At 39.8% G+C, this 14,732-nt stretch overlaps 1 long non-coding RNA gene across 1 annotated transcript; it reads left to right on the top strand.

The window, feature by feature from the left end:
• LOC106504944 lies at positions 3,968–7,345 on the top strand. Its single transcript, XR_001298907.2, has 3 exons — positions 3,968–4,288; positions 6,343–6,518; positions 7,019–7,345. It is a non-coding gene; the product is annotated as an uncharacterized LOC106504944 (long non-coding RNA).

Below are 14,732 nucleotides of genomic sequence, written 5' to 3' on the forward strand. Positions count from 1 at the left end.
TAAATAAATAAATAAATAAATAAATAAATAAATAAAAATTTCTTCCTGTCTTTGGGGATTATATCTTTGACATTGTACCTGGACAATTTTAGCTCCTATCATTTAAAAAAGTATTCTGTTCTTTATGGATGTGCAGAGTAGTCATAGATCTCAGAGGACGCTAATAATAGTTTCTCTGGAAATTTATTCACTGCAAATTTCTGTCCATGATAATTCTTGATCATATGTCCATTTTCAAGGGTGAGGCACACAAAAACTAATTTAAGTCGTATATACACGGGGGGCCAGACCTTATGCTGTTGTTTCCCAGATTCCATTTTCCCTACCTGTTTAAGTAAGAAAACTACTCTCACCCCTTTAAATATTATCAGGGCAAATGGTTCCTGGGAAGAGACTCCCTTGGAGCAACCTCCCAAAGGGTGCAGCTGAAAGGAAGCTGCTTGAAAGGAAGCTGCTTATCTTCCGCTTCCTCTTTCACCCTATGGGAGCTGAAATGCTGACAGGGTGCTTGTGAGTGAGCTTCCACCATGCTGGTGAGGACAACACCCTCGGGGATGGTGGAGCATCAAAGAGGAAGGGACTCGACCCATGGATGACTTTGGACAGAGCTGCTGACTAACCTAAATACACTTCTGACTGTTGCATGAAAAAGATAGGAACCTCTGCCTTTCTTCAGCAGCTTGGCTTTTCCCCTAACACATTCGGAGGAAACCCGAAATACAGGGTTTCTTGACGTCTTCTCTGCGCTGTCAGTTTCTCCTAAGAAGGACTTTCCAGGCTCCTGCCTGATTCTTTATTAATGGAATTACTACCGTGGAAGATGAGATTGTTCCCATCCCTAGAAAGCAGAGTCATCACATTCGCCTCCTTGTTTTAAGTGGAATGATTCTTCTTCCTCTCTGATAGGTTCATCTTTGTAGTTCCCTTAAAGGTGTGCCCACAGTATGTGCTGAATATTATATGATGAATAAAGAGTTACATGAGGAATTCCTGCTGTGGCTCAGCGGAAACAAATCTGACTAGCATCCATGAGGATGCAGGTTCGATCCCTGGCCTTGCCCAGTGGGTTACGGATCTGGCATTGCCCTGAGCTGTGGTGTAGGTTGCAGATGTGGCTTGGATCCTGCATTGCTGTGGCTGTGGTATAGGTTGGCAGCTACAGCTCTGATTTGACCCCTAGCCTGGCAACCTCGATATGCCTCGGGTGCAGCCTTAAAGACAAAAGAGTGATATGAGATGCTCTTTGGTACTAATACAGCTGAACAAAAGACCAATACAAAATTTCTGCTGCTAAACATTAATCCCTGACTACATGGAAACAAACTATATGTGTGTGACTCATTGTCTCTCTGAGAGAGCCTGGGGATTAAAAGTTGATGAATCATAGATTTTCAGGTAAAACATTGTATATGAACAGAGACAGTGAATTGAGCTGCCATTTTTCTCCCTCATTAAGGAAGCAAAGGGTCAAAACACAAACACGTTTTCCTCAAAATTCTTTTGACCAACAAATAGTGACTGTGAAAAGTCCTAATCATGTGTTATAATTTTTAGTAAACCTTCAACTTTATGATACTAATAGTTTTAGGTTTAAGGATAACATGAGTTATCACTCACTATGAAAATCCTGTTCCACTGATCTATATGTCTGTTTTTGTGCCTGTACCATACTGCTTTGATGATTAGTGAAGCCACTGAGCCACGACAGGAACTTGCGCTGAAGTTCTAATATTTCTCTATGATTATACCCTGCACCTGTTCCTTAACTTGATTAGCCTCCAACTACCTGAAATAAGGTTTTCTTTAAACACAAACAAGCTTTCACACATATATTTGAACTGTGATTGATCGTATTGGGTTTTCATTTTCAGGGAGGTGGTACTCAGCCACCCATTTCAAAATCCATTTCAAACCCATTACAATTGCTACTTTCATTATGCTTCTCCAATGTCAGAGATAGTGCACAGCTAATGCATTTCGCTCCATCTATGTGCCACGAGAGTTTACTAGGCACATAGCAACAATGATACAGCAAGCCAGTTCTATCAATAATTCACAAATTACCAGTGATGGGGTCTTGATTGCCAGTTGGCTGGGGATGATCCAATTCTAGGATCCCTTTCTTAGAGTTTGCTTCCTAGATCCACTTGTGGTACAAACTCTCTTTGGTCAGCCTCTCCAGAACAGGTTCAGATGCATGCGAATGTTTGATGCTGTCCCCTCAGATAAAAAAACAAAATGAAAACAAAACAACAAAACAACTGTAGGGGAATGATAGCAGTAGGAGGGGGAGAGAAAGGAGCTTATCAGAAACTATTCTCATGTTAAGTGGAGAATCACCTTGTCATTTGTCTCTAAGTATTTTTTAATTACTTTGATTTCTTTAGTGATTCATTGGTTGCTTAGTAGCATATTGTTTACTCCATTTGTTTGTGGTTTTTTTTTTGTGTGTGTGTGTTTCCATGGCATGCTTTAGAGTGTAGATTTAACCAGAGTTGTCCAGACTTGAGGGAAGGAATTATGGCTTTTGTACCTCAATATCAGTTGCATGTTGGTTACTCCTAGGGGGCAAGGCATAACTCCAGGTACATCAGGATGAGCCAACAAGCACATTCTCTAGAGAAGGTTACAGGTCCCAGCCTTTAACTGCAGCACCAGTAGCATCTGAAGGGTGAGAATACCATTGGGTAAAGGCCAGCAGTGTTGATTTACTCCCAAATGGCTGATTCAGTGTCCTAATGGGAACATTTTTTGGCCCATAACTGGAAATTTTTTGGCATAAAGAAAAATCTTGAATTTTAGAATCAGTCTTGGGCTCAGAATTTGGCTTAACTGCTAATTATCTGAAACGTTTGGGGACAGTTAATCTATTTTAACCTGTTTTCTCATCTGTGCAATAAGGAAGGTAAAAGCCAGGTCACAGGTTTTTTTGAGGATCATTTATCAAAATCAGAGTTCTGGCATATGTAATGCTTCAAGATTAAAAGCAGGCTAATAACACTACTGGTTAAACGTTTAAATTTCTTCATCGTGGTTCCTCTTTCTAAAGGAAGCAACCATTTAGTAGATTTATTTTTTTGTCTTCTCTATAGGAAGTTGAAATTTAATTTTGTTTTCTTCAGTATTCCAAAGAAGTTCATTTAGTTATATTTAGTAATTATTCTCATTTGTTTTTGAGAGGTAAGCATTTTGGCTAGTCTTGGTATGGAGGAGTCATTCCAGGTCAGCTGACTAGTGAAGTTCTTGAGGACAATTTCCAGAGCTTACTCTTCTGATTAGCCAAATATGCTTTTCTCTTCCAGGCTGGCTTTTTCATCTGGTCCACCCAAGGAGACAAATTTTAGTAAATGATCCGGGTAAATAGCCAGGTAGTCCCAGAAGGTTAAGGGAAACTCAATCTTGGGGTTAATAATTTATGAAAAAGAACACACATGCCTTCTATCTACTTGTCTTTAGGTCTTAGAGACCCAAATCCGGCATCATGCAAATATTCCGAGAGTCATAGTCCATCTTCCTCTCTTCTAACCTCATCATCCTCAACCACTTAACTTTCAGTGCAGCTTTTTCTGTGCTATAAACATAGGCCAGAATAGTTTCTGGAATAGTTTCCTAGAGTGAATCAATTGCTGTTTTTGAGTTTGTATGTTTGTTTGTTTGTTGTCTATTAGAAAAGACAAAAAAAAAAAAAAAAAAAGGGGGGAGTTCCCGTCGTGGCTCAGTGGTTAATGAATCCGACTAAGAACCATGAGGTTGCAGGTTTGATCCCTGGCCTTGCTCAGTGGGTTAAGGATCCGGCATTGCTGTGAGCTGTAGTATAGATTGCAGACGCAGCTCGGATCCTGCGTTGCTGTGGCTCTGGTGCAGGCCGGCGGCTACAGCTCCGATTGGACCCCTAGCCTGGGAACCTCCATATGCTGCGCGAGCGGCCCAAGAAATGGCAAAAAGCAAAAAGACAAAAAAAAAAAAAAAAAAAAAAGAAAACTCAGGACTTGGGGAAAAGAAGTTCCTATTGAAGTATTAAGAGGATAATTATTTTTTTGGATGGGATTCTTCAATATTTTCACACTTAGACTTTTGTATTACTCTGCTCTGGCAGGCAGTGGGCTCTTTAGAGAGACCCTTACTTATCTGGATTTTTTTTTTTAATCCATTCTTCTATGGGCAGTTCATACCCCTGATCGAAGAAACCAATCCTTGGACAGGCACTGCTTCTCCCTCATGCTATGGCTTCTGCCTCCAGAGGAGCCAGCCATACACTGTGCTTTGTGAACGCTAGTCTCTGCTACCAGTGAGTATGTTTTCAGAGGTAATGTAGAGAACCACTTTTTGTTTTGTCTTAGTAACAATTTTAATTTAAATATAAGATTCTACAGAACTGTGTATAATTCTGAGGTGTACAGGTCAACAGTTATTACAAAGTGATACCCATGACACTTTCACTCTGGCTAAGAAGTCTTATCCTGACCAGCATCCCAGAAGTGTTCCACACATCCTCTCCCAGTCATTTCTGAATTTCCTCTCCCAGTCATTTCTGAATTTCCTCCCCAAAGGAGGCCACTCTTTGAACACCATAAATTTGTTTTAACTTTGTATCTTGGAAATTATGCATGTATTCTTTTTTGCCTGACTTCTTGTCTCAACATGATGTTTTGAACAATCATGCATATTCCAATGTGTCAGGATACTTTCTTTGTTTTCACAGTATAATATTCCTTTGGTTGAATATATCGCATTTTATGTATCTTACAAAATTTGAATTTTTAATATTTCAGGCTATTATGAAAATTGCATTATGAACAGTCATGTGCATGCTTCCAGATACAAATGTGCAAATATTTATTTCTTTCTTTCTTTCTTTTTTTTTTTTTTTTTGCTTTTTAGGGCCAAACCTGTGGCATATGAAGGTTCCCAGGCTAGGGGTCCAATCGGAGTTGTAGCCACCACCCTACACCACAGCCATGGCACCATCAGATCTGAGCTGTGTCTGCAAACTACACCACAGCTGATGGCAATGCTGGATTCTTAACCCACTGAGCAAGGCCAGGGATCAAACCCACAACCTCATGGTTATTAGTTGGATTCATTTCTGCTGCACTACAAAGGGAACTCCTGTGCAAATATTTCTGTTAGAAACAAACAGGAGTAGAATTGCTGTTTCAGAGAGTATGCGCATATTCATCTTTAGCAAATGATGCCAATTTTTTTTTAAATGTTTACAATTTACATTTCCATAAGTAGTATATGAGTGTTCTAGTTTTGATAAGCAAAAATTTTACATTCCAGGCTAGTTCAATTTTCCATCTTTATTTTAATGTTCAAGACTTTTTTGTCCACGTTAAGAAAAATTTCTGAAATGTCACAAAAATATTCTGCTATGTGATCTTCCAGAGCTTTATTGTTTTAGCTTTCACACTGACGTCATCAATCCATTTGGAATTCCTATTGGCTTATGGTGGGAAATAGGAGTCAAAATGTGTTTTCCTTCAATAAATAGTCAATCAACCCTGCACCACTTATTAAATTGATCATAGTTTCCCATCTGCTTGACAGTGCTACCTTTTTCATAACTTAAGTGTTAGAACAATCTTTAGTCTTGGAGAATCAGTGAGGATTTAGCAAATCCTCCTTAGAGTACCCACTTAAGTTAGAATGAAGACACTTAGGAAGTCCCAAACATCCTTGAAGTATCTGATATTTCCATTAGTATCTGCTGCATGTTATCACCTTCTCATAGAGAAATTGACCTGATGTGAGACTTCTGGTTGACCGTTAAGATTAGGCATGGCTTGTTATTATTATCTTTGATTCACACTGCTAACAGCAACTCAAGGGTCTAAATCCCACCTTTGTTTCTATTTAATACAGGAAGCCACTAAGGGTATGAGAATAAAAATTACATACTTAGGGTCCTGAAAAACCAGGTCTTGAGGTACAGTAGTTCTGAAAACTCAGATTCTAGGACCACAATACCTAGACTTATATCATAATCATGCCACTTAAAAGCTATGCAATCTTAGACAAGTCACACTAATTGTCTGCACCTAATTTTCTCTCCAGCAAAATGAAGATAATAATAGTGTTTTGCGTTAGTGGTTTTTCTCTACAGCCAAATGGAGATAATAACAGTGTTTTTGCTGATAGTAGTAGGTAAAATAACATTAATATTATCATTATTAATTTTATTGTTATAGTCTTACAATAAATGAGGATAAAGAACAACTCTCGGGATGCAGGTATAACTTATTAACAGTGTTTCTCCCCACCCCCTGCCAAGTACTCTTTACTATTGTAAGATCGTATCCTGAGAATCATAGAATGATCAAAATTTTGTTTCCACTTCAGCTCTGTGTCTGAAACCAGAGATAGAAGATGGAACTCTGTCTGTGGACAAAAATCAGTATGTGGAGCCTGAAAATGCCACTGTCCAGTGTGACCCTAGCTAGGGTGTGGTTGGTTCTCCAAATATCACCTGCTCAGAGTTCAGAACCTGGTACCCAGATGTGCCCAAGTGTGAGTGGGTAAGTGGCACACAGCTCAGGGAGTTCAATCACATTCTAAACATGGCACCTGCTCCAAAGTACTGTCCTAGTCAATATTGTTGAGATCTGACCTTTATTAGGACTCATTTCTGAGTTGTTTAAACCACTTTTGGAATCAGCACTTTTACCCTGAAAACACATGGTGAGCTCTAAAGGCAAGTTCTAATTCTCTTACTTTATAGCAAGAAGGACCAAGCCCCTAGAGAGGAGGATTTCATAGATCTAAGTGACCCGACTTCCTGCCCCGTATTTTCTATAATAAATTCCATGCCTCTGCATAGACATCAGATCTATCCCTTCAGTTGCCCCTGAAGATGTTCCCTGGTGCTTCTGTAGACCTGTTCCTTGCATAGGTGCCTGAAAAGGTCTGGTATTCTAATTTTGCTGTCTTCAGTGAAGCCTCCTGAAGGAATCTTAAACTTTCAGTTTGGTGAGTGTGAAAATTGATTTCTTAAAATTGATTTTTTAATCCCTTTTAGGTTGTCCATAATGGCTGTGAGCAAGTGCTTGCAGGCTGGAAACTCATGCAGGGTCTCTTAAATCCAGAGGAGGTAACTACAGCCCTGGAGTTGTACAGACTGTTCCTGGAGGTTGAACTACTGGAGTGACAAAGAAACAGGCAACACAATTCCCCGAGGAGTCACCACTGTAATTTTTCCCAAAAGAGGGAGATAAAAAGTGCCATACTACCTTTAACTCAGTATGGATCACTTTAGTTTATCAACTTTACCATCCTTTTGGCACAAAAATTTATCATAATAAATTTTCACATATCACACTGTTTGTCTTCATGGTCATTTAAGACCCCATCAAATGAGTTCCTAAATAAATCCATACATAAGGTTAATACTTTTACTATAGGGACCATGGACATATGGACTTGGAATCATACCAAGACATTTCCCTGGATTGCCTTTATTCCACAGTTCCACACATACAGCCCTCAGGGGCTCAGTATTTAGATTAAATACCAAGCAACCTAAAAGCCTGGTCCATTGTCCCCCATTTGAAGCAGTCATTCCCTTTTCTAAACCCCCATGCACTTCGTCTGTGCCCCACTCATGCTCCTTCTTGACCATAGTCTCACAATAAGGGGAATTATGTCTGTGTCTGAACTTCTGATTCTATCCTCAGAGAACAAACACTGAAATCCTGTTGCGTGAAAGCCCGCGCAGCAGCCACTGGCGTGCTCTCAAGTCTTGGACCTGATTTTATCCTCATTTCCCTTAATAGAAAACGGCTCGAGCAATTATCTTCCACACGAGGAGAAACCCCATATTAATCATATTTATGTCTCAGTGTATTCAGAAGCTTTTACTCTTTCCACCCACCACTTTCTCCAACACTTGTATCCTCTCTCAAACCCATTATCTCAGCTCCTTTGGTTATCCCAGCGCTCTTCTGTACACACTGGCCTCTTTTCTTTAATTTCCCCAAATGCACTCCAATGAGACAATGGTATGTGGCACGATTTCACTAGACCTTAGATGATACAGAGGAGCTTGAACTGCTAGAGAAAGCTACTTCATCCATGGCCTTAAAAGCCATCACTTGCTCCTGCTATGAGGCGTTCCGTTTGGCTGATGTTTATTTTGGTTTCTTTGAGTCAAGGATTTGTGAGTAATGAGTGTCCTTAGACATGATCCCAGAAAGCACGGTGAGCAAGTGGATAGAAGATGGGGAAGGGAGGACCACTGGAGAGGGAGCATGGTTGAGGAGATTATTGCTGTTGCTAACAGGAGCTCAGCTAAGCTGACTGCCTCTGAAGGTGTGTGAAACACAACTCAGAATGTACTGCTAAGGATTAGGACCTGAGGTATTTATCCTCTGACCCACTCCGCTCATTGGAAACTTCTTGCTCCAACTGATCGTCTCCCCAGGACATCTGACCCTCATTGTAGGGACCAGATGAGCACACTCCTGAAGATGGGAATCCTGGGAGCCAAGGGCACCTAAGAGACTGCTTGTAGTGACCTCCAGTGTAGGGGTGTGGGTAGAGAACAGATGGTCTCTTCCACTTTATTCACTGAAAATATGACCAATGAACATTTAGGACTGTTAAGAATGTGGGTGAGATAAAGAAGTCAACAAAACTGCCTCATCAGAATGATTTCCCAGAGGGCCACTGGTTCGATGCGGTGGTCATTGGTGATGAGTTGAAGAAGCAAGGGAGCCTATTTACACGAAATGTTAAAAAGAACTTTTAGAACATACAGAAAAATAATTTCCATTGCCTTATCAGGAAGTGGGGAGATTTATCACATGGAAATTAAAAACAAAACAAAAAGGAATTGTCAGCATATGTTAGCAGCAGCTCTATAATTGTAAGCAAAATAAACTCAAACAGATGTCCATTTTATATCTGTAGCTTCCTGAAGTGGTTCCTTTTATGGACTTCCAAATTCTGCATGGTCCAGAGGAGAGGATGTTGATGAATTCCTTAGGGTTAAATATAGACAACTATCAGGTGTTCACTCCTCTTGCCACCAAGTCTCACTTATTAAATAATTTTAAACATTACTTCCTTATTTATTTTGTTAAGTGCTGTTTGAGTCAGTTTATATCTTAAACACTATGCATTTACCTTGTAATAATTTTGTTTTCAGAGAGTAAAATGAAAACTTAATTTGTATTTTGTATTGTATAACATCTTGCATTCTGCATGCAAAACCCCAGGACCTTGGCAACAATGCGTCTGAGTCACATCTGCAAACTATGCCACAGCTTGCAGCACCACAGGACCCTTAATGCACTGATCGGGGCCAGGGATGAAACCCACGTTCTCACGGAGACAATGTTGGATTCTTTTTTTTTTTTTTTTTGGTCTTTTTGCCATTTCTTGGGCCGCTCCCGCAGCATTTGGAGGTTCCCAGGCTAGGGGTCCAATCGGAGCTGTAGCTGCCGGCCTACACCAGAGCCACAGCAACCCAGGGTCCGAGCTGTGTCTGCAACCTACACCACAGCTCACAGCAATGCCGGATCCTTAACCCACTGAGCAAGGCCAGGGATCGAACCCGCAACCTCATGGTTCTTAGTCGGATTTGTTAACCACTGAGCCATGACGGGAACTCCGACAATGTTGGATTCTTAACCAGCTGAGCTGCATAAGAAACTCCTGTTGATGATGATTCTTGATCATATGTTTATTTTGAAGGGTGAGGCACACAAAAGCTAATTAAGTTCTCCATATACAGGAAGATTAGGCAGTGAGCTATTTTTTGTTGTTGGGGGCCAGACCACATGCTGTTAATTGTTTCCTAGTATCCATTTCCCCCTACTTGCTTTAAGTAAGAGAACTACTCTCACTCCTATTAAATATTAACAGGGAGAATGACTCCTGAGAAAGAGACTCCCTTGGAGCAACCTCCCAAAGGGTGCAGCTTCCTAGTCCCTTTTCTGAAAAGGAAGCTGCTTACCTTCCTCTTCCTCTCTCACCCTGTGGGGACTGAAATGCTGACAGGGTGCTTGTGAGTGAGCTTCCACCATGCTGGTGAGGACAACACCCTCGGGGATGGTGGAGCAACAAAGAGGAAGGGACTCGATCCATGGATGACTTCTTTGGACAGAGCTGCTGACTAACCTAAATACACTTCTGCCTGAGGACTGTTGCATGAAAAAGATAGGAACTTCTGCCTTTCTTTCAGTAGCTGGCTTTTCCCCTAACACATTCAGAGGAAACCTGAAACACAGGGTTTCTTGACGTCTTCTCTGCTGCTGTCCAGTTTCTCCTAAGAAGGACCCCTCCAGGCTCCTGCCTGATTCTTTATTAATGTGAATTACTACCATGCAAGATGAGATTAAAGTCAACACTGAGAGCTTTTACTTTCTTTCTTGAAATGATTGTTCCCATCCCTAGAAAGCAGAGTCATCACATTTGTCTCCTTGTTTTACGTGGAATGATTCTTCTTCCTCTCTGATAGGTTCATCTTTGTAGTTCCCTTAAAGGTGTGCCCACAGTATGTGCTGAATATTATGTCATGAATAAAGAGTGACATGAGATGCTCTTTGGTACTAAGGCAGCTGAACAAAAGATCAGTACAAAATTTCTGCTGCTAAACATTAATCCCTGACTACATGGAAACAAACTATATGTGTGTGACTCATTGTCTCTCTGAGAGAGCCTGGGGATTAAAAGTTGATGAATAATGTCCATCGACAGAGGAGTGGATCCAGAAGATGTGGTATATATACACAATGGAATATTACTCAGCCATTAAAAAGAATGAAATACCAGCATTTTTTGCAACATGGATGGACCTAGAAACTATCATGCTAAGTGAAGTCAGCCATACAATGAGATACCAACATCAAATGCTTTCACTGACATGTGGAATCTGAAAAAAGGACAGACTGAACTTCTTTGCAGAATAGATGCTGACTCACAGACATTGAAAAACTTATGGTCTCCGGAGGAGACAATTTGGGGGGTGGGGGAATGTGCCTGGGCTGTTTGATGGAAATCCTGTGAAATCAGATTGTTATGATCATTATGCAACTACAGATGTGATAAATTCATTTGAGCAATAAAAAAATGGAAAAAAAAAGTTGATGAATCACAGATTTTCAAGTAAAACATATGAATGGAGACAGTGAATTGAGCTGCCAGTTTTCTCCCTCATTAAGGAAGCAAAGGGCCAAAACATGAACACTGTTTTCTCAAAATTCTTCTGATCTACAAATAGTGACTTGAATAGGTCTTAATCATTTTTTAGCAAATCTTCAACTTTCTGATACCTGTGGTTTTAGGTTTTGCTTTTTGTTTGTTTGTTTGTTTTTTAGGGCCACACCCACAGCATCTGGAAGTTTCCACCCTGGGGGTCGAATTGGAGCTGTAGCCTACGCCAGATGCTTAACCCACTGAGTGAGGCCAGGGATCGAACCTGCAACCTCACGGTTCCTAGTCAGATTCATTTCTGCTGCGCCAGGACAGGAACTCCACTAATGGTTCTAGGTTAAAGGATAACATCAATTATCCCTTACTATCAGTATTTATAAACAGCAAATGATGGTTATTTATATAACTGAAGTTTATTATTGTTAAGGAGTTCCATTTTTTTTTTTTTCCTGCTCTTGCATCATGTGGAAGTTCTGGGGCCAGGATGGAACCACAGTAGTGAGCCAAGCTGCCGGAGTGACAATGCTGGATACTCAGGCTGCTCTGCCACAGCAGGAAGTCCCCCAAAGAGTTCTTTTAAGTAATTTTTCTTTCTGCTATGTTTAGCACATTACCAGTGGATACTTACACATTTCATAATTATAAAAAATATCAGTTTATTGTAGATATGCATAATTTAAATTCGCTAAAATAAAAATGAAAAATCAAAATCAGTAAGAGAAGTAAATTCACTACAATTTAATTAATATAGTCTTTTTGGTTGAGTTTATTTTCAGTCAAGCAAAAGTAGGAAATATAATGGATCACATATTTATATGGTTTGGTGAAAATAAACATTATTCTATAGGAGGAGCTTGTTTTATCTGTTGTAAAAATAGAAAAGTAATTTAGCACAGGTGTTATTTTACAAGGAATAGTGACTAACATAATAGACAATGCACTCCATCTCAGTTCATGATTTTTTTTCAAAAATCCAAATATAGCATCTCTTTATAAAGCTGATATGATATAGTAAAACATGAATCAGCATGACCACTTTTGCAAGAGTTAAGCTACTGAGGTCCAGGCACATAAGCACTAGCAAAAAATTCTATAACAAAGATTAGGCCCTGAAATATGTAGAGGAATGAATGAATAGTATCTCTTTTAAACAAATAGTTCACAAATTGACCAGTTTAAATTTATGTCTATGATCCATTTTGAGTTAATCTTTGCTTGTAATGAAAGGTAAGGTAAGGATTCTTCTTCTTTGCATTGGATGGCCAATTACTCTGCTACCATTTCTTGAAAAGTCTGCCCTTTCTCCTGTATTACCTTGGCATCTTTGTCTCTAATCAATTCACCATATACATGTTAGCGTATTTCTAGACTCTTTTTTTTTTTTTCCATTGCTCTCTAGGTCCACTTCTACGCCAGTACCACACTCTATTGATCATTATAGCTTTATAGTAAAATTTGAAATCAAGAAACATAAGTGTTTCAATTTTTCATTCTTTTGCAAAATTGTTTTAGCTGTTCTAGGTCCTTGGCTTGTCCATGTACATTTTAGAAATAGTTCATCAGTTTTGTGCAAGCATCTGCCTGGATGTGAATTGGTAATGCTTTGAAACCCTAGACTGATGTGAAGATGGTTGATGTCTTAATAATGTTGAGTCTTTCAGTCCATGGACATGATATATCACTTCATTTAACAAGGTATTTGTTTTCTTTCATGAATATTTTGACATTAACAGCTGCTGTGCCCTATAGAGAGCGTGTGCCAATATAAAAAAATTTTAATTTTGCAATAATTATGGATTCACAGAAAGTAACGAGGATAATGCCGAGGTCCCACATACCTATCACCTAGTTTCTCCCAAAGGTTTTATGTTAGAAACCTCTAAAGTCAGTAAGGTCAGAACACTGACATTGATTCAATATATGTGTATAGTTCTAGGCTATTGTATCACAGTACAGACACAGCAATTAAGATCCAAAATCATTCCTTCACCACAAAGTTTCCCCCTTGAACTACTCCTGTATATTCACAGTCACCCTTCTCCCTGGCCCACCATCCTTAACATCGGTAACTACTAGTCAGTTCTCCATCTCTATCACTTTGTTACTTTGACACTGCTTTTTCAAGTGAAATCATATACGTGTATGATCTTTTGAAGATGGCTTCTGTCACCCAGCATATTGCCTTTGACTGGTAGTACATTCTAAATTTCAATTTCCAATGTTCCATTGTGGATGTATAGAAAATCAACTGATTTTTACATGTTGGCCATGTATATTATGACCTTGAATATTGCTCTCTCTTTAGTACTAGCAGGTTTCTTATCAATTCTTTGGAATTTACCAAGGAAACAATCATGCTGTCTGCAAATAAATAGTTTTGCTTCTACATTTCCAAAATGTATGTCTTTTTCTTGCCTTATTGCAGTAGTGGGTTCCTCCAATATATTGCTGAATAGGACTGACTGATGAGAATCTGTATCCTTGCTTTAGATTTCTAATCTTAAGGGAAAAGTACTCAGTGTTTCATCATTAAATGATATATTTGTAGGGCTTTTTTAAAAATAGGTTTTTGCTACGTGATAGCTCTCATTCCAAAGAGCAGAGAACAAATGTGAAGGTCCTACAACCTGCTATACACTTGAGGACCAGAGAGATGCCCATCACGTGGGTCCATGAATGCAGTGGATCTCCGTGAGTTAACTTGAACTAGGTATCCTGTTACTGCCTAGCATCTTTTTTAATGGGTTACCAGAGACAGCTCAGATCCAACAAATTTCTAAAGATTTTAGTGCACAATTACTTAATACTGGTGATTCCTTCGAGGCAAAGACTGGAGAATTGCTGCTATATACACACATATAACTTGCTGTGATGTTACACAGTCCTTTCTCATAGGAATTTGTCCTCACTTTCAGTCTGAGAACGGGTGAGAAAATTTCCAAAGGGGAAAAAGTGTAAATGAGTAAGAGACCATGTCTTTCAATGAAAGTGGCTGAGCTTGGTTCCTGTATCATTTTTTTTTTCCTTTTTTCTGTCATACCTGTGGCTTGTGGGAGTTCCTGGGCCAGCGATTAAATGCAGGCCACAGCAGCCACCCAGCCACTGCAGTGACAATGCTGGATCCTTTACCCACTGCACCACAAGAGAACTCCTTCTTTTGTATCATTCATTCTTGATCTCTCTTGATAATATAGCAAGCAATTCCCATATTGGCTGACTCTTACCCTAAAGAACATCATATCCATTAACCTTCTTCATAGATTCCTAGAGGTTGGGATGCCTTCTCCCTGGGCTACATTCCAATCTTGCTGCCTAAATATCTCACTCCTCAGTCTTTCTCTCTCTCTCTCTTTTTTTGGTCACATCCATGGAATATGGAAGTTCCTAGGTGAGGGGTCAAATTGCAGCTGCAGCTGCCAGTCTAGTCCACAGCCACAGCAATGCCAGATCCAAGCTGCATCCCCAAGGTATGCCAAAACTTGTGGCAATGCCAATCCTTAATCCACTGCGTGATGGCAGGGATGGAACCCACATTCTCCTGGATAATAGTTTGATTCTTAACCCTCTGAGCCACAACG

This window comes from Sus scrofa, chromosome 9 (genome assembly GCF_000003025.6).
Source record: "Sus scrofa isolate TJ Tabasco breed Duroc chromosome 9, Sscrofa11.1, whole genome shotgun sequence".
Classification (NCBI taxonomy): Eukaryota; Metazoa; Chordata; class Mammalia; order Artiodactyla; family Suidae; genus Sus; species Sus scrofa.